General features: G+C 51.5%; 1 protein-coding gene across 1 annotated transcript in view; it reads left to right on the plus strand.

Moving 5' to 3' along the window:
• RREB1 (ras responsive element binding protein 1) overlaps positions 1 to 25,386 on the plus strand; it is a 121,086-nt gene that overhangs the window by 36,929 nt on the left and 58,771 nt on the right. The window contains 1 exon segment of the mRNA XM_018038921.1: positions 22,912 to 23,027. The gene's annotated coding sequence lies outside the window, so the exon portion shown is untranslated.

A 25,386-nucleotide genomic window follows, 5' to 3' on the forward strand; every position in this document is an offset into this window, starting at 1 on the left:
TGCTTGTGTCCGAGGGATTCGGCCTGTCATATGATCTGCAGACCAGCCCCCAAGTCGCCTTGCGGGCACCCGGGGCGTCCACGGAGACCGTGAGCTGTGGAGCGCATGGGATGGACTGGCTTGGAAATTGTGGAGCCCATAACTGGTTTTGGTCGTAGCCTCAGGTCTGCGTAAAAGTTGCATCTCACAGGGACGTGATGTCTGTATGGCCTGAGATTTATTACTCGGGCGCAAGGTGGAGGAGACAGCTGCAGGAGCTGCCGGGGGAGAGCCATCCTGTGATGGACCAGGACACGCAGACAGTGGGGAGGAAGGACTCGGCCACGCAGACCTCTTTGGGTATAAGAAGTGGAGAGGGGCTTTGGGCTGTGTAAAGCATCGTGTTTATAAACCCCTGGCCCTTGACTTATAGATTGATTCTCTCAATAGGAACAGGATCATGGAAGAAATAAACTGAACAAATTAGACTGCAAAATCACATGAGACTGCTTTTCTCTGGCTCTCATTTTCCGAACGCAGACCTTCCTAGTATGTGTCCCTTGCGTAGCACACGGTGACTCTGACCTGTGGATGCATCATGAACCAGCCGTGATGCCCACTGTCGGCTCACTTGCTGAATAAGAGGAGTTTGGGGGGCCTTGCAGGAGGATCCTGGCAGGGTGGATGCGCTGCTGAATTTCTTTAGTTCTGTGATTACTAACAGATCCACTGATTATCTGATCGTACATTATTCCTATTCTCCTGTATCCTAAGAGAAGGCTCCCCGGGGTTATTAGCTCCTTAATGAAAAGCAGAGAGGTAAACCCTGTTTTCTGCTTTACATGGAGACTTTATTGTTCTGCCTAGTGTCTCCAAGGTAGATGGGAGATTTTTAAAGAAAATAGAAATGTTTCAATTTTCAGGTGTTTTTTTTTTTTAAGGTGACTTTTTCATGTCTCCTGTAAGAAGTGAAAAAAGAAAAAAAAATTTTCTCACCAGTAAAATCTAGCAGTTGCTGAATAGCTATAAAACATATTAGAGAAATAAGTGTTAGGCCTTCTTATTTTTAGCTCTGATTTTACAGCTGAGTTATAATAGGTGAGCAAATGCATTGTACGAGTGTTTACCTTTTTTTTTTCCTTTTTGGCCACGTGGAAGGACCTCAAGAGGTGGAATGAGACACACCCAGAGCATGAGGCGCTTGAGGGCCTAGGAACTTGAGAAGGCCAGGGCAGCCGGCTCTTCAGCTCAGCTCAGCTCAGCTCAGCTCTGCCGTGCTCGCCGGGGAGCAGAGCACCCCCCAGCCCCCGAGGAGCTGAGTTTTAAAATGTTTCTGTGTGTTCAAGGGGCTTGTCCTCCTGCTAGGGAGAATTCTGGCAAGAAAGCTCCCCCTCTCTGAGGTACGTCATAGATCCCACTCAGCTAAGTCCTCCACAGAGAGCCCTCCAGAGAAGTGCTGTTTGCTTCACAGACCAGAAGGACCTGTATGTGGTTCTAGCGCATATTTAAAAATTCTCTCTCCCCAATTCTTCCAATTTTGTGTATTTCATAAATTTTCTAGTTTAAGTTGATGGGTTGTTGTAGATTACATTTTGTTTTGGCCGTGTGGTTCTTGGAGGTGGGGATTTATTGTTTTGTTCCACATAAAATGGAAGGTGGTATACTGTGGACAGACAGCTCAACTTGGATGGGCAATTTTTTCTAGGTTAACTAGAAATTATTATTATTATTTTAAGGAGCAGTTTTGTGGTTCAGTGGTGATGCTTTTACCTTAAAGGTTGGTTGGTTGGTTGGGTGTGTGTGTGTGGGTGTGTGTGTGCACGCACACACACGTACACAGTTTCATGGGGCTCTTGACCTGAGTCCTTCAGTGTATTTATCTTTCACATCTTCAGTGCTTCTTAGCATATTTAGATTGTTCTAAATTGTTGGTAACTGTTACATAATCATGCTGCAGTGAAGAAGTTTGATATCTGGTGCAAAACAGACCCCAAAATGGGACGTTGGAAAAAAAAAACTCATTTGATGAAGTGAATGAGAGTAGAAATCCTAGCTAACCAGTTTTGTTACAAGATACATCACATCTGTGTTTGATAGAATGGACTTGAGGCTGGTGTAAAGGTCCTTTTTATTAACGGTGATAGGAATTGTTTCAGTGGGCTTAAGCTAAAGCTATCAAACAAACTTTAAAATCTCAGTGGCACAGCACGTAAGATGTCATTGCTTTTCATGTGAAGTCTGTTGCAGGCTGGCAGCTCTTGAGTAGCTCCTTTCCAGGCAGTGACCCAGGGTCCTGCACCCCCCACCCCCACCTCTGCGCGTGCTCCCAGGCAGCCACTGTAAGGAGAGAGCCAGCAGGCCACACAGGTGCTTTTAAAAGCTTCAGACTGGAAGCGATGTGTCATCCTTGCTCGCAGCCCATTGGCCAGAACTTGTCACCTGCAGTGTGTGGAGGTGCAGGGGTGCTAGACAGTGTGGAAGAGCCCTTGGGCCTTCTCCGTGCAGTAAACCACGTTGCCATTCTCCTTGGATTATCTCATCCAGGCTCACTGTGCAGATAGATAAACCAGGTTAAGGCTTAGGCCTGAAGCATAGAACACAAGGAGTCAAGTGGTCCTCAAAGTGTGAGGCTCAGAGTGGCAGCATCACCTGGGAGCTTGTTGGAAACACAGATGGTTAGGCCCCACCCCAGACCTTCCAGTGAGAAACCAGAGGTGGGGCCCAGATCTGTTCCAGTGAACTCTCGGGAAGCATGTTAACGTTTGAGAAGCACGGCCCTGGGTGAATGGGATGTCTTCGGGGCCTGGGCTGCTAGTTAGCAGATCAGCCCTGAAGTCCTGATGCGCACGGGGGAATTGGTGCTCTCCTCCCCAGACTGTGTGTATTTTTCTATGTTTTTGGCCCACACGGTGCAGCATGCAGGATCTTAGTTCCCTGACCAGGGATTGAACCCATGCCCCATGCCCCATGCATTGGGAGTGCAGAGTCTTTCAACCACTGAACCACCAGGGAAGTCTTCAGACTCTGTTTAAGCACTTTCCCAGGGTAACTCCTCTGTCTCGCAGCAGCCACGTGAAATAGGTGTTAACTGTCATCTCGAGAAAACTGAGGCCAACAGAGGTCCTGCAGCTGAGGGTGGTTCTGCCACAGCAGGCAAGTGGAACGGGCCGGATTTGAATCTGGGCAGCGTGGCTCCCAAGTCCGCTTCTTCACCAGCCCCTGTGCCGTCCTGCTTGCTGGCCACCCCGAGGCCGTTTTGTCGCCGTCTCTTGAATGGAGACAGGCTGGCGGCATGAGCAGGAAGCGTGGTGTGTCAGTTTCAGAGCACACCGCGCGGAGCCCCCCGCCACAGCTTCGTTCGTGCCAGGGCTGGGGGTGCACGGAGTAGCGGCCAGGAGTAGCGGGGGAGACGTCTGCTCGGAGTGAGGCGGTGCCATCGCACCAGGGAGTGCGCTCTTCAGTCAGCCTGTGTGTCAGCTCTGGGCTGGGATCAACCCCTGTTCCCAGCTAGGGCCTGACTCCATGAGGGGGTCTGAAGACGCTGTCTGAGTTTGCATAGGGAAGTATGTTTTTTTCTTCCAAGAAAATGGATAAAAGGGTTCTCTTTCCACTGGGAAATTCAGGTCAAGTTAGATGCGATCCAGTCTTTTGAATTTTGACCCGATTGACACAGATTTTCTGAATGGCGCTTAGAAGGAGCTTCTGGGCGGTTCCGTTTCCTTGCACCCTTGTCAGGTTTTTAATGATTAGCTGCATGTTTGTTCTTCCCGGTGGGTCTGTTGTGTGTTGCTGCTGAGGTGTGCCCTTCCAGCCCCTGCTTTCCTTTCCCTTCTTGACTCTTGGGCTCAGCAGCCTAGAACTGAGCCGACTCCTGCCCGGGATGGGATCAGTTTTGGCCGTAGGTAGAGGATAAAGATAGCATCACCCCTTTCGGTTTCCATGTTGGCTGAGAACAGCTGCAGCGCTTCGTATAGCTCTGAACATAACATCTCATTCCAGAGCCACTGAAGTTTTTAGTTTTCTGCAAGCCAGGGCTTAACCACGGGGTTTTCACATTCAGACTCAGAGTCTCGAGTTTTCCTGTGAGAAACAGTTGCTTGTTCAGTTGGGTAATTTAAGAGAACAGAGATGATGGCGGGGGAGGGAGGAGACCATTTGTGTGTTTCTCCAGAGAGCCAGGTCCTTCCTCCCCTTCATCACTTTCAGCAGTTTTAATTTGTTGAGGTGCTCTAGCAGGGGTGTAGGTAATTGAAGTTAATCTTGAGTCAGGTCTAAACAAAAGAAGAGAAAACTGACCTGAAAAAGAACAATTGAAGTCACACTAATTGAATCACTGGGCCATGCATGCGGGTCTGCTGGGACCAGCTGACCTCGGGATGCGGTGCCCATGCTCAGGGTGGGCCGCGTGCCTCTCAGGAATGGCTGACTCTCGGGTCCCCAACAGTTCCCGGCTGCATTCCACACCGAGGAGCATCTGGGTGAGAGTTGCAAAGTTCAGCCCTGGTGAAAAAAAACACCATGAAAGCCATTTGGAGTGGGTTGGGCGTTTGGAGGTTTCTCTCTCCCCTCACAGACCTGGCGCCCTCGCTGTTTGTAGATGGCATACACTTGTTTACTGGTGAGGGGAGTAGCTGCTTGTGTGAATGAGGCATCTGCTGGAAGAAGCGTAACAGGCTTGCTGCAAATAGCAGGAATGAAAGATGCAACCCCTTGACATTTTCTCCCTTCCCCTTAGCCAGCTATCCAGAGTCAGAACAGAATGCTGGACTCACCCTGGGTAGCAGGAGCGGGCTCCAGAGGGTCCCCGGCCCCTCTCCTGGGCCCATTCTCGTGGTCACGTGGTTGTAAAGACCTAAGCTAAGAGCCCCCCCAGCCCTGTTCAGCCACTGTGCTCCCTCTCGCCGCTTCTCTGGGGTCCTTGCTCCTGGAGCTCCCAGTTCCCCTTTTCTCTTCCTCCTCCTTGCAGCGTATGGCCCACTGCCTGTGTTCTTGAGATTACTAATCGGCAGAGTGTCCGAGTGCCGCTTCGTGCTCGAGGTTAGGACCCTCCACCTCTGCGCCTCCTTCAGCTCCCCTGATCTCTCTCTTCGTAGGGTTCCACGCCCTGTCACTGCTGACGCTTCCACACTCGTTCTCGCTCCTGGGGACCTCATTCATCCCAGCCCTGGTTCTGTTCCGTGTCCATGGCTCAGAATGGCTGTTCTTCATGCCCCATCCTGTGCCTTCTCATCTCTGAATCTCAGCCCAGCCAGCTCAGGCCTCCCTCCTCTGTGCAGGGCGGATCGCACCTGCGCTCCTGAGCCCTGATTTCTCACTCTGGTACCAAGACCCTCCCTTCTCACCCACTCCATTTCTTCACTTGCCAAGTGTCTAAAAAATAATTGAGCCCAACCCCTTTAACAGTTGAAAACTTCTTCCAGGAAGTTTGAGCCTGTGACCAGAGTGACTTCCTGCTCAGCTCCCTCTGCTCGGCAGTGTGATCCAGGCGGCCTCCAGGTCTCTGCAGTTCTTTGAAAGGCATTCAGGTTTATCTTTCCCTCTCTGTTCCCTTTGTTCCCATTTCCAGTCTGGTCTCCCTCCCCTGCGGTCCCATGCCGTGTTCAAACAGGTTTCCTTAAAACTCTGACCTCATCATCTCGTGCACGCCCCAAGCCCACACCCCTGCTGCCCCGGCCCGGCGTCCCTAGCTCCCTGTGACCGGCCCTCGTACCCTGTGCAGGCAGGACCCAGCTCCCCGCCTTCTTGTGGTCCTTTCTGGGTATCAGCTCCCCGATCCTCTCTGCCACCTTGGACACTCCTCCACTTAGACAAGCCAGTGGTTTTTCTGGACTTAAAATGAGGATTGCCTAGGCAGCTCTGAGTTCTCTCACCTTCTCAGGGTCTCTTCTTTGTTCTGCTCATCCAGGTGCTAAGCTCCGGAGCACCTCTTCTCCCCTCCCCCCACTATCGCCCCATCTGCCCTCCCTGGTCTCATAGCAGATGGATAGTTACTAATTGAGGGAACAATCATCAGGCAATATTTATGGGCCTTAGGTGGAGTAGTTTTTCCCGCCACCTTTTGAAGGGAGATTGCAGGTCTCATTTGTTTATTTTTACAGACAGGTTTTTTTTTTTTTAACCTCTGACAGCTTGAAGGCCAGAAAAAAATTGGTTAGTTTTCACCTTCAAAGGAGACATAAGAAAACAAGGACCAAGCCAGCACCACTCCCCCCACCCCCTACCACAACCACCTTTTAATCACACTCACCATGATCACTTTCCCCGGTTGTGACTCTCGAATTTTGCAGCTGATATAATCCTCCCTTTTATAGCCAATTTATTTTATTATGCATTGCAATTCAAGCAAGTACTACATAGAGGGAATCGGTTTTAATTCTTGGTTCCTATTTAAAAGGCTCACTAATGCCCCCATTACCTTTTGTTAATTGCAAAACAAACATCCTCCAGAAGACCACCCTCTATTCTGGGACTCCTTTGAGATTCCCAGGAATTGCTAGTACTTGGGCCATATTTACACCTGTACGTACATCTTAGAACAAACCTCCTCGGTGCCTTTGATGGTCTAGAGTTGGTAAGTATAGGCACCGTCTTAACCTAACGGCATCAGGAAACTAACTTGGTTCCATCAGTTATTTCTGGAATCACAGAAACAGAACAAAACCACGTAAACACAGTGACGCAGAGAGGGCTCACAAAGACCTCTCCCCCCTCCTTTCTGGAGGGAGAATTCTGTCCCAGAATTTAACTGTTCATAGCAAGCGTTAGGAGCGTGTGGGGGGAATTGACGTCACTAACTTTCACTGAGTTGTTGTCGTGTATCAGACACTATTTGAAGTGAATTGCATGGTTCATCTCGTCTTCAGAGGAAAAAGGAAGGTTTGAAAATTCGGTCAAATTTATGGACTCTTCCCTGTGCTGGCCCCAAATGATACCGCATCAGTTTTACATAGTTTCAAGGGCATGAGTTTTGCACCTGCCTGTAGAGTGGGGCTCATCCACCTGAGCACATCACCCCTACTAGGTGGCCCATAATGGGCCTGGATTTTTAGGATAAACTAAACAAAAGCCTACTGTGTACCGGGCCCTGGGCTTCAATTAAAGATACGTCAGAAGGGAGAAAGAGGGAACAGTTTCACGTCTTGAAAAGAATGCAGTTGGATTTCTTTCTTTCTTGTATCCAAAAAAAAAAATATATATATATATATATCAAATTTACAGTGACATTAAATTATACTTTTATTTATTTTACTTTTATTTTTAAAGACTCACTCTAGTCACATGACATGTCTCATTTCAGGTTGCCTCTTCCAGACTTTATCTGTGAATGTAACGTAGAATGCCTGAATGTCCTAGGTTGCTTTTTAACCTCGGTCTAACTTACCAATGTTTCCCCGTGTTTTCAGACGTTGACCTTCACGTGCGAGGTGGGGCCAGGCTTGAGCAGGTTTAGGGTGGATGGGGCAGGGAGCTGGTGACTCACCTGGAAGAAGTCAGCCTGGCTCAGGAGATGTCCTTCTCTTGCTGGTTTCATGGGTTATTTCCCTTTGTACATTGAAGCTCTGATAAACCCTGGGGAGAATGAAGAATCATAGTAAAAAAGTAAATTACTTCTGGGGTCAACTCACTGCCCTCCCATGCCTGACAGTTAAAACCATACATGATCCATCTTTATTCTTGCTTTAGGGCTTGAAAGGGCTTCTCTGGTGGCTCAGATGGTAAGGAATCCACCTGTGATCCAATGCAAGAGACCCAGGTGTCAGAGACCCAGGAAGATCCCCTGGAGGAGGGCATGGCAACCCATCCAGTATTCTTGCCTGGAGAATCCCATGGACAGAGGAGCCTGGCGGGCTGCAGTCCATGGGGTTGCAAAGAGTCAGACATGTCTGAGTGATTTCACTTAGGGCTTAAAAACCCTGGGAAGCAAGTGAATTAAGGACTCCAATCCAGTAACTCAGGCTTACTGGAGAAAAAGAGTACCATAGACCTACACTGTCCAGTGCAACAGCCCACCAGCCACACGTGGCCTTTTGAATTTGACTGAAGTGAATACTTACAGTTTAGTCTCTTGGTCACGTTAGCCTCCTGTCATGTGCTCACGGGCCTCGCGTGGCTCAAGGCTACGAAACTAGATGGCAGAAAACGTTCTTTTCATCTTCAGACAGCGCTGCTCTAGACCATACCCATTCAGTACAGCCTTCTACCCAGCACCTCACGTGCGTCTTGCAGGCTAGGCTCTTGGAAAGAGGGAGGATGGGTCTTGTCGGTCTCTTGTTTTACATTTGTTAGAGTGTCGTGTAGACTTGTAACGTGTAAGGGAAGGCTTTTGAAGCGCTCCTTCCCATGCCAGCAGCCGATTGGACAATGAAAGCCTGCACGTGCGTAGCTGCATGTGTTAGCTATGCCGTTCCCCACAACTGTTTCAGCTTCCTGTGCCTGGCGGCACCTCCTTCCTTCCCACCTCCCCTCCTTGCTCACCTCCTCCAGAACCTTCTCCTTTTTTCCATCTGTTCCTTTCTGGCTAGGGACAGTCTTTGGTTTTCTTTTAAACAGAAGGCCTTGCTTGATCCTGCTGCTCAGTAACCAGTCCCTTCCTGCTGCATTCTCTTTGTTATCTCCTGTGCTGGGAATTGCTCCTGCGTGAAGCTGACCGCCGTGTGGCTGCTCCCTGACCTTCGCCCTCACGCCCCATGGTCAGGCTGGTCCCTCGGTGATGTTTTCCTGGCACCCCCCACCCCTGTTCCTCAGGTCTGTCCCTAGACTGCATTGCAGTAGCTTCCTGACTGGGTTATATGCTCTGATCATCAATTTTTAAAACTGCTGCCAAGAGTTTTTGAAAATATAGTTACGATTATTTCATCCCAAAGGTTGCTCTTTGGTTTTTTCGTTTTTTGTTTTTTTTTTTAAGAAGAGGGGTGGGGTCTTCAGTGGGTTCCCACAGCCACAGGGTAAAGTTCACCGCTGTGAGCGGAGCCGTGACCCCTGCATGGTTGTGCTCACCCTCCGCGCTTCCTCTTTTGCACAGTGGGCTGGTGCAGCCCCAGGACTCCCAAGGGTTTTGTTTGCCGGGGCAGAGACTGAAGGCAGAGCTTTGGCAGTTACACAGGGGATTGCCATTTTTTTCTTATGCCAAGTAAGGGCATTAAAAAAAACTGTCTGAACCATCTACTGTCTTTATCATTTCCTCTTAAAAGAGGGCATTTTAACCTAAACACACACACACACATTCAAGCATTGTGAGAATCTTAGTAAATGGTCTGGCTTTCCGCATTTTGCTGGGGAAGCGTGGAAACGTGGGCCTATAGGGGCTGGTGCCTCCACTGCTCCTCTGGGGTCTCCATGCTCTTCCCTCGTGCGTTTCCTTCTAACTGGAATGCCCTGTCTTCTGGAAGCTGGATCTTTCTACATGCTCAGGGTTGCTTTTGCCCCACTGCCCTCACACTTGATGACTTACCTCTGGAGAGCCCTGCAGCCTTCAAAGGTTTTGGGTCCTAATCCATTTTCCCTGGGATGCAAATGGGTCTCTTTGAGTCTTGTCTGCTCCTGTCTCCCCACTCTCGGGGGTTCTGACACCTGGAAGCTGAGTAGACTAACGTGTGAGACTGAACATCATTCCATCTCTGGGTTTCACAACGAGACCCAATCTTGCCCTACATCTTGGGCACAAAAATAGTATGGAGCATCTAACCCGTTTTAACCCCCACAAGGACACGCATTTTCTGTGCGCTCGGCCAGGCCTTGGCTCTGAAGGCAGCAAGAATGGGCCTGGAACTCCCAACTGTGGAAAACTGAAAACCTGTTTGGTGACTGAGGGCGTAGTAATAATTGTGAGAGTTTTAAGGCCTGACGACTCTGATGGATTAATGTGTCCCTTTGTTTTCTCTTTCTTCAAGCTAAAATAATTAAAACAACATTTGCCTGGTGTTGTCAGTGAGAATGATATTTGACTGTACATTTGAGTTGTACGGAATGTGTGACTGGCACCATTTGCACGGTACTTTGAAAATCTCGGTGTAAGGCCGGCGGGACTAGAATTACTTTGTATATCTGTCTTCCAAACTCTGGTCCCATTACAGGGCTCTTGGCTGATAGAGTGAAGAAAGTCGTCACCACAATTAGTAGGTGCTTGTGGGTGAAGCCTTTGAAAGGGTTATACTTTGGCTCCAGCACAGCATTAGGAGTTAACTGCAAAGTATAATGAGACACTGAGGTCTCTCTCCCCCACACACACCCCCCCAACCTCCCCATCTTTCCTGTGAACAGCGTTTTCACTGCAGCCAGGTACCAAACTGTATAACCTGTTAGGACTTTCCCCCCACCCCCTCCCCCACCCTTAGGAAAATTCTGTTTCCAGATTGGAAACCTGCCAAGATGTCCCTGGCCTCTCATATAGTTTTGGAAAAGTGTCAGTTACAATTCCGATCTGTTAAGTAACCAGGGGGCCACTCTCTTGAGTTACATTCTGACTTCTGCGTTTTCCTAGTGGGGCCGGCAGAGCATGAAACCGGGTCTGTGTGGACATGGGCATGCCTGGGTGCAGTGGACGACTGCGTTTTCCTTCCAGAGCTGTGATGAAGCATCTCCACGGAGCTTTGAAAAAGTTTCCTCGGGCATATTCAGGGAGCTCGGTAGATGCCGTTGTTTCGCAAGTTTTCTGTTTTCTTTGTCTGTACAGGTTGTTCCTGCCTTCACGGCTGGGAGGAAATTGAGGATGTGGAGCGCTTGCCGTTTGGCCGTGGGGCTGGCTCCTGTCCTCAGTCGGGCCAGTGACCCGACCCAGTCCTCTGGCAACAGAAGAGGGGCCCACCGGGCACAGCGCGGCCGCTCCGGTCTCTGCAGACGTTTTTACTCTTGGTATCTAGCCTCAAAAAAGACCCTGAAAGTGCCGGCTCCCTTGTGGAGGCAACTTAGCCCTTCATCCTCGTGGGCAGGGGACTGGTGTCGGGGTTTAATGCGTGACCGCGCCTGTGTCGCTCATTTGCCACCGTTTTCCCCACAGCCTGGCCTGTGTCACCGCTCCACCACCTCTCCCACCCAGCCCTCTCACCTCCGAGCCTGGGAGGAGCTGGGGGGTTGTTTGCTTCCTAGGCCAGGAAGTTTTTTCTTTTGTTCTTAATTGGCTCTGGAAGGATTCCTCATATCCCAGAAAGGAATTCTGGGGGACCGGTTCAAACATCTGATCTTATCGTCCCCAGAACCTGTTCACTTCACACATGCTGGTGTGACGCCAAGAAAGTGGAAGTCCTGGCCTTGAACTCAGGGAGCCGGGGCCCTCTGTGTGTTCTGGAGGGTGCATGCCCTGTGGTTGTCCCACCCTGGAAGTGGCACACAGCCCCACATCCGCCTTCACTCAAAGGGGCGGAGTTTGGGCCCAGATAATTCACGGGAACTCTCTGGGCATGAAGCAGGTGGAAGTCTTTGGAGACCGGGCCTGGGGACACCCAGGCGTCCTGGCAGACTTGAGTCTTCCAGGCAAGTGAGGCCTGGGAAGAAGCCACGGCGTGTCCTCGCTCTGCAGAGGAGAGGTCTGGGTGTCCCAGGCTGCCTGCTTATTAACGCAGGGAAGCACGTGGCGTGCTGCCTGCGTTCCAGTGATTAAGGGATGTTATTAAATGCTCCTGAATTATTTTAATAATAGCAGTGTAAACGCAGACATTAACTGGAGCTACTGTAGCTGACTTCTGGGCTTTCTGGACTTGGATGAAGAGAGGCCCTTAGTTTAGCTGTGGACAAAAAGCACGTGTGTGTGAGCCTGGGAAGCAAGTGCTCCTTGGAAGTGGCCACCTCTCCCACTCGCAGGCCCAGGGAGGGCTAGGCCCCCATGCTCGGAGGCTTTTAAAGCTGGAACTGAAATGGATGTTGGGTGGGTGTTGCTCGGCACGGTTCCAGGGCTTCGGAGGCCAGCCATGCTTTGAACAAGTTAAACAGCCCCTCTCTGCAAGCGGCAGGAAGCTCAGCGCTGGCTTCGTGCTGTTGCAGGGGCAGGTCAGCGGGAGATAAAAGGCCGCGACTGTTGAGGCGAGTCCCCTCCTATCGCTGGCTGGCAGACTGTGGAGGGGAGATAAAAGGCGGGAGCAGGGAGGTTCTTTCTGAGCAGCATGAGGGGGCCTTTATCACAGCCACGCAAGTCGAGCCAGGGGTGCGCGGGAGACCCTTAGCTGTACACTCGCATGCATATTAGCTCTCCGGGAGGACCCCGACAGGGTTTCCCAAACACGCGATCAGGTCTGTGTCGCGGGAACACCGGCAGAGGCCGGGCTTTTTCAGCCACAGCAGTCCTACAGAGTGTGGGTAACAATCACGTCAGTTTAAGTTAAGAGGGCGTCAGCTGGCGTTTCCCAGCGGAGGAGTGGGACCCACAGGAGGGACCAGGCCTGAGCAGACCGCGGACCCTGAGGGAGCGCCCGAGGCCACAGCGTGCCCTTGACTTCTTGCTGTTCTCTGGGGCAGCCGGGTTCTCAGCCAGGGCCCAGAGCCGAAGGGAGGGGCCCTGGTGTCGATCCCCTGTTTGAGGTGTCCCTTCCTGCCCCGTGTCACTTTGGGGAGAGCTAAGGGCTTGCAGGGGGGTACTGGCTTTCTCAGGGTGGGGCTTGTGAAGTGTGGCCCCCACCTTGAAGAGCCGGGGCCTGGGCAGCGTGAGCTCAGGCAGATGCAGAGAAGGATGTGCTTTCGGCCCGTGGTGACTGGCTTGGACCCACGGGGCCAGGGGTTTGGCCCTCGGTGTTGCTTCAGTCAGACACCCCAGGAAGTGCAGTTGTTGTGAACTAATCACCCTCCTGGCTGTGGGGAGAAGCACCAAGATGGTCTGCGAGCCTCAGGCTTCCTCCAGCACCGGCTGGCCCACCACCGTCTGACTCCCCAGCCGCCTCTGCCCAGCAGCTCCTTAAACCTGGGGGCTGGAGGATGGAGACCGTACCCCAGAGTCCCCTCTCCTGCCAGGAGCCACTTTGGGGTTGCCTCAGTTTGCGTGAAGAAACACCATTTGCTTGCTAGTGTCTTTGGTTGGCTGGCCTGTGATAAACACATATGAGCTTCATATATCTCAAGAGTGTTTGTTTTTCTTCCTAGACAGAGTAGTGAATAATTCTCTTAGAGGCAAAGTAGAAGGGAGAATGGCCGCCCGTGAGGATGCCCGGCGGGCAGCCCTCCGAGCCGCTGGGTGCCAGCTCCGTGGCTGGAGTCATTCTCAGCTGACGGCTTGTAACGTCCTTCAGCCACTGTGGGATGAGGACCCCAGCTGACTGGCGGGCTGCCAGCGGGCAGGAGAGGGAGCTGTGACCTCCACTGCCCCTGAGCGTTTCCAGCCGCACTTGCATCTTCCACAAAGTCACTGGGGTCTTCTAAGGGGCGTTGTGCTGAGCACCGCCCCCCCCACCCCCGAATTCTGGGAATGTGCAGTCAGACTCGGGGTTAACCACCTGCCCTGGCGCTCAGCTCGCCTCCAGCTCCTTCCCCCTCAAGGGAGAAGCAGAGAATCCTGTTTCTGAAGCTTGACCCTTTACCGAGCCTGTGGGAGAGGAGCGCCCAGCTCAGGGCCTGTGAAAGAGTTGCAGGATATTGCCTAAAACTCCCTGCAAACTGCTTCTGAACTTTACCCCAGCTTCCTCCCTGGACTGTAAATGCGACTGAAGGCGCCGAGCCCCTGTCAGAGGAGTGTCTAGAGCAGCCCAGGCGCTCCCGCCCAGCTGCTGAGAGGCCAGCGAGCAGCGGGCTGGGCTGCAGCTGCCCCGAGGCCGGGTGCTCCAGCCGCCTGGGAAGAGGCAGCACAGGGTGGGCAGAGCCGGTCGCAGACTTCCCCGATTAAGCATCTGTGAGGCCGGCCAGGATTTGTTTCAGCAGCGACCTGAAGCCGGAGGCGTTTTATTTCCTGCTGGCCACACAGCCCCGCGAGCTGGCAGCAGCTGTTCCACTCCTAATTGTGGATGGGGTTGCATTTGTGATAAGCTAAATTATATTTATATTTCATTGTTACACTTAGGGGCTGGAACAGAATTTTTTTTTTTAAAGATCAGCACACTGGGCCTTGCCCGCCAAGTGTTGGCAATCCAAGAGGGCATGGCCGCCATAGGTGGTGGAGGGGCTGGGGAGGGCCAGCCCTAGGCTGAGCTAGCCTGGAATGTCGGGGGTGCCGTCAGCAGCTCACAGGAGGTGCTGTGCTGTTTGTGAAGTGTTTCAGTTAATATTCTTCTGACCGATTTCTGTGAAGTACGGAGGGCTTGTATCACCAGCTGCGTTTTCCAGCTGAGAGGACTGTAGCTCAGGGAATGCAAGTTGCTCCGCTTGTGGCAGGCCGTGTCCAGTGCAGGCTGGGGGCCGCCCAGCGCACGCTATTTGGGCTGTTGTGCACCCTTCTGTGACTTACAGTGGGATGAAGAGGGCGCTGTCCTCTTGGAAGCACTGAATCTGGAAGTCAGAAGGCTCATCTGACTTGGTCTCCCCCCCCCACCGCCCTGCAGGACAGCGTTGTGGTTAGCCACCCTCTGTTGATTACTTTACGGGGCCTCGTTCCATCGGTGGGCAGCTCTGGCTGTTCAGAACCCTGGTATAAAGGATGATGGCGTTCCAACCAGCTCTTCAGTGCCTCCCACCGAGACCGAGTTCCTGTCATGGTGGACACAGAGGTCGAGTGTGCCTCTCCTGCATGCCAGGCCTTCGGGTGTCTCCACTTCCTTCAGCCATTCTCCCCCTTCACTGGGTTTCCCAGTACTCTAGTTTGCTAATCACCTTCTCCAAATGATCTTTCCATGATGCTTTTTTGTGGCATCGGAAAGTGCCAGAATTTCAGAGTCAGACAACTGGTCTAGAATCCTGGCCCCGTCCCTGATACAGCTTGGGGAAGGATCAAATGTATGCAAAGTACCTTCCCTGGTTTCTGGCCCAGAGTTTATGCCCCAGTAGATAATGTTCTTGTTGCTCAGTTGCGAAGTCACTAAGACTCTTTGCGACCCCATGGTCTGCCCCACGCCAGGCTTTCCTGTCCTTCACTGTCTCCCAGAGTTTGCTCAAATTCATGTCCATTGAGTCCGTGATGCTATCTAACCATCTCATCCTCTGCGGCCCTCTTCTTTTGCCTTCAATCTTTCCCAGCATCAGAGTCTTTCCCAATGAGTCAGCTCTTCATATCAGGTGGCCAGAGTATTGGAGCTTCAGATTCAGCATCAGTCCTTCCAGTGAATATTCAGGGTTGATTTCCTTTAGGATTGACTGGTTTGATCTCCTTGAAGTCCAAGGGACTCTTCCAGCACCACAATTCAAAAGCATCAAGTCTTTGGTGCTTAGCTTTCTTTATGATCCAACTGTCACGTCTGTACATGACTACTGGAAAAGCCACAGCTTAGACTGTGTGGGCCTTTGTCGGGCAAATGTCTTTGTTTCTCAGTATGCCGTCCAGGCTTGTCGTGGCTTTCCTTTCAAGCAGTGTGCATGTGCGCTCCCTTAGTTGTGTCTGAGGTTGTTGATATATCTCCTGGCAATCTAGATTCCAGCTTGTGATTCATCCATCCAGCATTTCTCATGATGTGCTCTGCATATAAGTTAAATAAAGAGGGTGACAGTATACAGTCTTGTCTTAGTCCTTTCCTAATTTTGAACCAGTCAGTTGTTCCATATAAGGTTCTAACTGTTGCTTCTTGATTTGCATACAGCTCTCTCAGGAGGCAGGTCAGGTGGTCTGGTATTCCCATCTCTTTAAGAATTTTCCAGTTTGTTGTGATCCACGGAGTCAAAGTTTTTCTCATAGTCAGTGAAGCAGATGTTTTTCTGGAATTCCCTTGTTTTCTCTTATGATCCAACAGATGTTGACAAGTCTGATCCTCTGCCTTTTCTAAATCCAGCTTGAACATCTGGAGGTTCTCAGCTCCTGCACTACTGAAGCCTGGCTTGAAGGCTTTTGACCATAACCCTCCTAACATGTGAAATGAGCATGGTTGTCTGGCAGTTTGAACGTTCTTTGGCATTGCCTTTCTTGGGGATTGGAATGCAAACTGATCCTTTCCAGTCCTTTGGCCACTGCTCAGTTTTCCAGATTTGCTGACATACTGAGTGCGGCACTTTAACAGCGTCATCTTTTAGGATTTGAAACAGCTCAGCTAGAATTCCATCGCCTCTCCTAGCTTTGTAGTAATGCTTCCTAAAGTGAAACTGAAGTCGCTCAGTCCTGTCTGACTCTTTGCAACCCCATGGACTGTACCTGCTAGGCTCCTCCATCTATGGAATTTATAAAACAGAAAAGAAAGCTATTGCTAAAAGAGAAAATAGGATTTTAGTCAGAGTATGTCACAAGCCTAGTGTTTATCCAATGACCTGTGTTTCACAGGATCCCTTCTCTAATAACTATGGGGTATTATCTATTGCCTGTTTTCAAACCCCATGGAATGTACCACGGCTCTTCTGTACACGGGAGTCTCTAGGCAAGATTACTGGAGTGGGTTGCCATTTCCTTCTCCAATGCTTCCTAAGGCCTTCTTGATTTCACGCTCCAGGATGTCTGGTTCTGGGTGAAGGACCGCACCATCATGGTTGTCTGGGTCATTAAGACCTTTTTTTATGGCTCTTCTGTATTTTCTTGCTGCTTGTTCTATTAGGTCCTTACCAAAAAGCATCCCTGTTGCCTCAGATGGTGAAGAATCTGCCTGCAATGCGGGAGACCTAGGTTCAGTCCCTGGGTTGGAAAGATCCCCTGGAGAAGGAAATGGTAACCCACTCCAGTATTCTTGCCTGGAGACTCCCGTGTACAGAAGAGCCGTGGTACATTCCATGGGGTTTGAAAACAGGCAATAGATAATACCCCATAGTTATTAGAGAAGGGATCCTGTGAAACACAGGTCATTGGATAAACACTAGGCTTGTGACATACTCTGACTAAAATCCTATTTTCTCTTTTAGCAATAGCTTTCTTTTCTGTTTTATAAATTCCTCAGCCAAGGTAACTTGTGGAGACCTCTCCCCACCCTTCCTGATAAGCAGATCTAAGAGTGGTGGGTGGGGTAGAGGCTCCTAAACCTTATCCCCTGCAGGCACTCTTGTGAGCAGTCTCCTGCCTTAGGGAAGACCCTGCCATGCCCTGCCCCAGGGGTAGGTGAGTATGTCCTGCTGCTCAGCCCGAGGGCTCCCCCACCTCCCTTCTCAGCAGCTTCCTTGTGGAGCAGAGAGCCATACAGGTTTCTGCCAGGTTGGGCAAGAAGGTGATGAAATACTAGATCCTGGAGGCCAGGAAAAGACTGGCTCACCTGGGGAGAGGGACAGCTGTGCCCGCGGGTCGCCAGGCCCCTCCCCACAGAGAGGCCCCTGGGACGGGGCGCTGGCCACATGGTGGTGGGGCCACGTCGGCTCTGGAAGCAGTGAGAGCATCCTGCGTGTGGGCGGTGGGGGTGCACAGGAGAGGCGCCCACTCCTCACAGGAAAGGTCCCAAGGAGGGATGCGGGAGGCACATGGGTCCCACAGGACGCCTCCTTCCAGTGGGGACCAGGACGTCTCCCCGCCTTCCCCGCGGTTCATATGTTAAGTGGTGAATTCACTCAGGCTCACGTAGATAGCTTTGGTGAGCAGAACCCAGTCTCCCCAGCCAACACGCCTCCTTGTTGACAGTGTGTGTAATGTCACAATTAAAACATCCAAGCGGTTTTTCTTTTTTAAAGAGAGACTGTCCCTGTCCCTTAAGGCTCTCCTTCCTGCCACATTATCCTGAGAATTAAAGTGTCTCTTGACATGAAGACAGTAGACCTTCTTCCTGAAAGGTAGCATCACAGTCTGTGTTAACCCTGGGCTCCATGGGGGCCCCGATACCTGGGCAGGAAGGGGCAGGCACTCCAGGCTCTGCGGACAATGTCCATTCCATTTGCCTCCCTCCACCGTGGGGTCCCATTAAGAGAGAACCTGCTGGAGATGTGAGCTTGTTCTGAGGCTGGGGGAGCTGTGAGGTTGCCCCCCCCAACCCCGACCCCTGCCAGGAGCGTCAGAGAAGGGAGGGACCTGGGGGGACCTCGGAGGTGTCCAAGCTGGAAATGGAGATGGCTCCCAGTGCCTTGGAAGGAGGCTTTCCAGGGGCACACAGGTTGGTGGAGGCTGTAGCCTTTGAGGGTCTGTGAGTGGTTCTGCCTTCTGTGCACTGCAGGCTGCCCTACCCTGTCTGACGCTCACATCCCACTCGTCCCCTGCTCCTGCGGAAGCTAAAAGAGACCCTGCATACACCGACCCCTGATCCCTGTCCTCTCGCCCTTATTTTTATTAATTTTTTTAAACAGAGTCATATCTGACTCTGCGACCCCATGGACTGTTGCCTGCCAGGCTTCTCTGTCCATGGGATTCTTCAGGAAAGAATACTGGAGTGGGTTGACATTCCCTTCTCTAGGGGGAATCTTCTCGACCCAGAGATCAAACCTAGGGCTCCTGCACTCCAGGCAGATTCTTTACCATCTGAGCCACCAGGGAAGCCCCCCAAATTCGTTGTGGTAAATAAAGCTAAAGTTAGAACTGGGGTCTGAGTCTGCTCCAGAGCCTTGAGTTTTGCTCCCAGGAGTATGATAAACGAGGGCCTTCCTCCAGGTCATCATAGAAAGAACGTTTTTCAGGGAGATCCTTCGCCTTTCTTCTAGAATCTGTGTGAAGCACTGGTTCTCAAAGCTGGACTGAACCCCCTGGGAGCCAGTACACAGGGTCCAGGGCAGTGCCCAGGCCTGGAAACCTGCCTGCCTTCTTTCAGTTTAACTGAGATGCAGTTGACACACAGTGTTGTGTGGATTTAAGGTGGACAGGGTCATGATCGACTCACATGAATTGGGCATCTGCCTTTCCAAGCAAGGTCTGTGAGGCTGCTGGACGGGAGGCCTCCCTGGTGGCTGTGCTGGAGGGAGGGTCAGGAGCTCAGCGGCTGGAGGAGACTGCGGTTTCCTCCCCGGGGCACTGCTGCTGGTTTGGTCTGTGCGGTTCTCACTCTGCCGTCTGCGCTCACCGCCTCCTGCACCCCCCCAGCACTTCCTCCACTCGTGAGCTCTTGGTGGTTGGATCAGTGGGACCGAGCCTCCCGGACAGGGTTGGGCTGTTGGGGTTTCAGGAGCCTGGTGGCATCCTTCCAGTCTCCTGCTTGGAGAAGCAGGGTGCAGACTGTGGACCCCTGTCTCTGCGCAGCAGGGTGGGGTGTGGGTCCAGTCCTGCAGCCAAGGATGAAGGTGGGAGCCCAGGGTGCCTTCTTCTTGCCTAGAAACGGGCGGAAGTGGGAGGTCGGGCGCTGAGCCGCTTGGAGGGGCAGGGATGACTCAGAGACAGTTGTTAGAAGCCGGAGATTGTGACTGCAGGAGCGCATCTGGGCTCTCAGGCCTGCGCCAGGCGTCGGGAGTGTGGCCAAGAGACGCTGAGCAGGGTGGAGAGTCTGGGTTCACTTCGCTCTCCCACCATGGTCTTGGGGGGCTGCCCAGTAGACTCAGCCTCACAAGGCTGCTGTTAAGAGGGTTAAATGAGATGATGCGCTCAGCGTGTGGCGAGCAGTGTTCGGAGACTGTTCGCCGCATAAGTCCCCGTTCTAGTCTCTCAGTGTTGCGGGGGTCGAGTTTGGAGCTGAGAATCTTCCATCGCTGGGGATCAGGGAGGCTTGCGGTTGCAGCGGCCCCTGAAGGATGGGGTTGAGGGAGGAAACTGAGCCGAGTGGGGCCCAGTGGGCAGGAAGACCCAGAGGGAAGCTGGCAGAGCATGGGGCGCTGTGAGGGCGGGTCCCAGCCCTCCATTAGGAGGAGATGCGTCGTGGGGGCAGAGCTCAGGAGACAGCTGGGGCGGGTGATGGAGAGGGGGCAGGCCGCGTCCCCTCACGTCCAGCTCTGCTCTCTGGATCGCGGCCTGTGCCACAGGGTGCTTCTGCTCGCCTCCCCATGAGCCCCTCACCCCCACCCCGGGAGGATGCAGGGCTGGCTGGGGCGGCTCGTGGTGCCCTTCCGCACCAGGCGTGCGCCGGTCCACTGCGAGGCTCTACGTGACACTCCGCGGCTCCGTTTGCTCCATTTGACCCAAGCCCAGGCCGGCGAGGGGGAGGGGCCGTGCACGGGTTGCCGCCCTACCCAAGGCACACACCGAACCCTTAGCCAAGAAACACATCAACTTCCTGGAACTCGGAGCAGTCATCACAGCTGTCAGCCTTCAGAGCACACGCAAAGCTGTCCCGGTTAGAGGAGACGGTTTTGCCCCGAGCTCTTCTACAGGCACGGCCTTGGTGCACAGCTCGCCTGGTTGGGTTTCATCCCAGCTTAGCCAAGACTTCCTGCGTCAGCCCATCCTGAAAGAGATGTCCTTGCTGCTGGTTAAGCCCCATTGTAGCCCAGAGCAGTTTAGTATCTGAACTCCTCTAAAGTCACACTCATTTAGCCCATCCAGGTTCCATTCCGGGTCTGCCCAAACCGGCTATTCCCACCAGGGGATCGGCCATCCCCGGTATCTGGATGAGCGGCGACCTGGCCGCTGCGGTCAAGCTCCCCGGCGCCTGGTCTTGGCTCCCGCTGTCATCCTTGGCATGCAGGCCTCCCCCATCTCTCCTGGGGGCCTCAGGACAGATTGTAGATCTCACGTCGAGAGCCCTGCGGGCTTGTGCAGGCTGGGAGCCTTGCTTCTGGACCATCTTCCCTTTCATCTCTCATCTTTCCTGTGCTATCTCTTTGGACCTGGAGACAGGGTCCTTAATCTCCTCTTTCTGGCTGAGCATAGCAGGGTCCCTTATCTCCTCGGGGGCTGGGGCCAGCCCGTCCCTCCCCGCAGTCCCAGCGTGGACCTCTACCCGCTCCACGCCACCCTGCCTCCCTGGGGTCTGATCTGGGCAGAGCCTGTGTGGGGATGCGATCCGGAAATGCAGGCTCCTTCCCCAGAGCCGGGGACCCACCTCCAGCTTCCTGGATTCCTGTCTCTAGGTACGGTCTCTCCTGGTGGGTCTTTCCCCCCCACTCCCCCCCACCCACTTTTTTTTTTTGAGGCGGTGGTGTTAGTAAGACGTATCTTGAATTTCCTTCCAAGGACTGTCCTGTACTTTTCCACTCTCTGAATTGTGTGAGTCCCTTAGGCCTGGTGGAACTCAAAACAAACAGGGCAGTGACTCCTGTTAGTCAGCTTAATCACGCTCTTGATATTCAGATCATTTACATCCAAGACCAGAGGCAGGGACTTCCAGGGTCACGTCTGTGAGGCTGGCCTCTCCTCTCCTTGGTTCCCCTGAGTGGATGGCAGAGGGTACTTGGTGGGCTTTTAAAGCATCATTTTTAAGTGAGGGGAAGGAGAGGGTCCATATTTTAATGGGAATCTTAGTTATATTCTGGACAGTTTCAACTCCAGAGACTTGTCTCTCTGACGTACGTTTTTATTCATTATGTGAAAAACTATAGTTCAAACTACAATTGGAAATCTTGGCAGTTTCTAGGGGAAAAAAACCACGGAGCTATTCTTCTCCAGATTTTCTTTCTGATAATATTTGCCATTAATAAAAATGAGTAACAATATAGGGAAACTTTGCTTGCTTTTTTTTTTTTTTAACAGTTTGTAATTTCACCTTTAGGCAACTTTAAATGTAGATGGGTGGGGATAATCTGGTTTGTTCGTTTCTGAAACCTCATGGGTCTTAATTCATATATATCAAGTGAAACCAAGATTCTTATCCTGCTTATTCAGGATGAGTTTCTGGGGTCCCTGATCCTTTTGATACTGAAGGAAAATGTTGGGTATGGGGATATGTCCTTTTATGTGTAGAAGGGCCCATAATTTTCATCAGCTCCTCAAGGAGGGTCTTGCTCACAAGAAACACGGAGACAATTACTGGGGTAGTAATAAGGGTTCCTCCGAGTTTACCAGGGCCAGGGGGAGGTCTCTGGTCTTTCAGGGGCTATCCCTGTGAGTTACTCCTTGCTTCTTTGACACTTTATTCAAATTCTGAAGACCTTTTCAAAAGAGAAAGGCACAAAGAAAAACTATGGGGCCCTGAAGCAGTGGAGTGTAGAGAGAGAAGCTGATGTGGTGTCAGAAATCACTGAGCATCTGCTTCTGACCTGCCGCGGACCGGTCCAGCGGGAGCCTGCCCGCCTTAGGTGCTTAGTAACCATGCGGACAGTGCGAGTGAGATTCAGGGTGATAACTGGGCGTGTGACGTGCCTGGCAGCTTTTCTGCAGGTGCTCTGCAGGGTTTAATAGAAGCGTATGGAGCGAACGTTTCTCCAGCGCTTGTTCGCGTGGCTGCCACTTCCCTCCTTTGCCCGGTTTTGCCCTCTTCAGAGGCTGTTTCAGAGACAGAATGTGCTGGCTGGGTAGCTCTGGGAAAGGTTACGTTCCAGGTTTCTCTAACTTTCTAGAGGGCCAGACACAGCTTTCTCTCGGATCAGGGGTCTGAGACCCCTGGTGGCACCCCCGCGAGCCGACTTTCTCAGACCCTCAAAGGGTGTGTGTGGTTTGCGTTTTCTGTGTCTCCCTTACAGAGAAGGAAAGATGCGCTTTAGGACACTTTCTCCATCGCGCAGGGAAAGGTGTAACCGTCACTCCTTAACGTTAAGCGGCTGTTGAGTTCTGTGTTTTCCTTTCAGTTCTCTTCTTTTCTCCTCCTGTTTCTGACAGCACTGAGTGCTTGCTGTCTTTTCTTCTCCGCCTTGAAACTGGCCATCCATCCTCGCCTTCTGCCAGCACGCCAGTAAGGTGCCCAGAGATCCCCTTGGCGCCATCCCCACGTGGTGTCGCCTGTGATGTTGTCGGGATGTGCTTTAGGGGTTCCGTCTCTCCAGGTCACACTTGATTCCAGTCGCTCTTGCTCACATGGAGTTGACCTCATTGCTGGGAGCTTGCTTGGAAACACCGGGAGGGGAGGGGAATGCCACGGCCCTTAGCTGGTGGCTCCCAGTGGTGCAAGTGCAGAACGTGATGCAGGGCCAGGACCCCCTGTGCCGTGGACCCCCTCCTCACGCCCCTGCTTCTTGTTCCTGTAGGTTGCTGCGCTCTGCTCCAGAGGCGGTGGCTTTGAGGCGTGACCCTGCCCACGCTCCGCCCCGCCAGCACCAGCTCCTCAGCAAGGAGGGCCCGCTTGAGAAGACGAATAAGACAGGTCAGTCTAACTTGATTGACTTTCCTTGAGTCACAGTAACTTAGAGTGTTGTCTTCCTTCATGTCCCCACATCCCTTTGGAGTGCTCCACCCTCTGCTTGGGGTCCTCCTGAGGCTTTGATGCAATACCACAGACAAGCTCTCGCTGTGGACTGCGGGTTTTCCCTGGGCTAGTGGCCTGGGGCGTGGGATGAGAAGTCCTGGAAAGGGTGCCGGGGCCCTGGCTCACAGGAAGCCGTGCTGCAGGCACCCCTGTCCCCTGCTTCTCCTTTGCCAGCCCCAGATTTGGACTCTGTTCAAAACTGGAAGACCAGTCCAGTCCACTTGGCCGTGCCACAGGGATTTCCTTTTGTGTCTGTGACTTGGGGATCTCACCTGGGTTCCCAGTCCTCTCTGGTCTCAGATACAGGAGATGATGCTAGAATGGGGTCAGTGATTTTTATTTTGTTCATGATGACTAATATTATTATTTTTATTTACGGTAATAGAGCAGATTTATAGATCAGTGTCAGGGAGCAGAGTGAAAATATTAGGACTGTAAATATTTATGAAGAAAAATGTGCCTTGTAAATGGACCTTAAACTGTTAATCCTTCCTTTCATCCCTTGAGATTGAGAATCAGAAGGTGTAGGTTGGTCAGTTGGGTCATTGCTCTAGTGTGGTCCAGGGTCAGGCGTGGGCAGGGAGGACTGACTAATTCTAGCCGCTGGCTTCTGGTTAAACGAGTGCATAAATGCACCTTAATATTAAGGTGGATTTGTTTTTTCTAACTGGGAACAATGAGCCACATTGTTTTACACCAGGTCCCTGCCATTCTTCCTGTTCCATCCTCCCCGAAAGAGAAGTCACCCATAAGACATAAGCGCACACCCAGAGGAAAATCTCAGAAAAGATTTTCTATGCAGGCTGGCTCGGGTGCTTCTGAAAGGGCTGCCAAGGATGAGTCCACTGGCCGTTTTCTTTTCAAACAGTGTAACTAGGAGTTTCATTTTGTTAATTGCACTTTCTGATCAGAGATGAGAAGAGTCTCTACTACTGTTTACTTACATTTGAACTAGGAAAAGGAAGTAAATGTCGGTGATCTCGGCGTCATCACTAGGCAGGGTCACACTTCACACTTTATCCCAAAGGAGGAAGTAAATTTAGCAAATGTCTTCCTGTCCAGACAAAGTGGGAAACAGCATATTTGCCTGACTTTTCTCATTTTCCAGTTGGGATGTAAGCGCTTGCAGCTTTCAGCCCGTAGGTTGGTGAGCGGTTGTGACTGTTGCTGGGTTTTCTATACTTAGGGCATTTACACAGTTTTCAGGGAGGGTTTCTTTGCCATCTTGGTGATTGTGACAGAAATTCTTACCAGGACTTTACCTCTTCTTGGTGAATATATTTGCGCTGATTTTCTCGTTGACTGGTTTCCCTTCTATCCCATTTTCTTTCCCTTCTCAGTGAGAGATGTAGACCATGTTGTTTGTAACTTCTAATTTCATGTTAATGTGCAAGGTGCTTGCTTAAATCTATTCCTGGTCTGAAAAACTCGACCACATTTTTCTTCTCTAAGTGCCATAATAGGACAAAAGCAAGGTCATCGAAACTATCCCACTATAAACGGTAGGAAGGTTGAGATAATTTTTACTGACGTAATATAATTACAGTAAAGAAGACTCCTAGTCATTTTATGATTTGATGGATATTAAAACCATGGTGGGGGCAGGGGGCCTTCCCTGGTGGTCCAGTGGCTGAGACTTCGCACTTACAAAGCGAGGGACCTGAGTTCGATCCCTGGTTGGGGAATTAGATCCCACGTGCTGCAACTCAGACCCAGCACAGCCAAATAAATAAGTATTTTAAAAAATAAACCTCTAGGCAATATATATTTAAAAGAATGAGAGGGCTTTAGTATAGAAGGTGCCCCTTACATGAATCTAGGAAATAATTGTTCACTGACTGGATTACAATTCTAGGGAACTGATGATACTTTCGTTAGAAATCCTTTAAAGAAAGAAAATGAGGTATGTGCATGTATACTTCCGTGTGTGTACATGTGTTGAATGTTTTTTCAACATTCAAAGGGATTTCCCAAATGAACTTTCAAAGACAGTCAGAATGGGAATTTTGAAGCGCAGTTTTTAAAAAGTTTAAATGGTCTTCCATATGGGAGAAGCTTCATGGAAAGAAAGCAGCATTGGGGTTGAGGGGCTTGTCTTTTTTTTTTGTACCGAGGTTTCCTTTCGCACTTTTAATGTGGAAGACACAAGGGTGAGGCTGGGTCAGGGGTCTAAACAGTTGTCTGTTTGGCAGCTGGTGCTTTTACTTACCATTTGGCAAACCATTGGTCCATATCTTCAGAATGTCTGGGGCGTCCC

This window comes from Capra hircus, chromosome 23 (assembly GCF_001704415.2).
Source record: "Capra hircus breed San Clemente chromosome 23, ASM170441v1, whole genome shotgun sequence".
NCBI classification, from domain to species: domain Eukaryota; kingdom Metazoa; phylum Chordata; class Mammalia; order Artiodactyla; family Bovidae; genus Capra; species Capra hircus.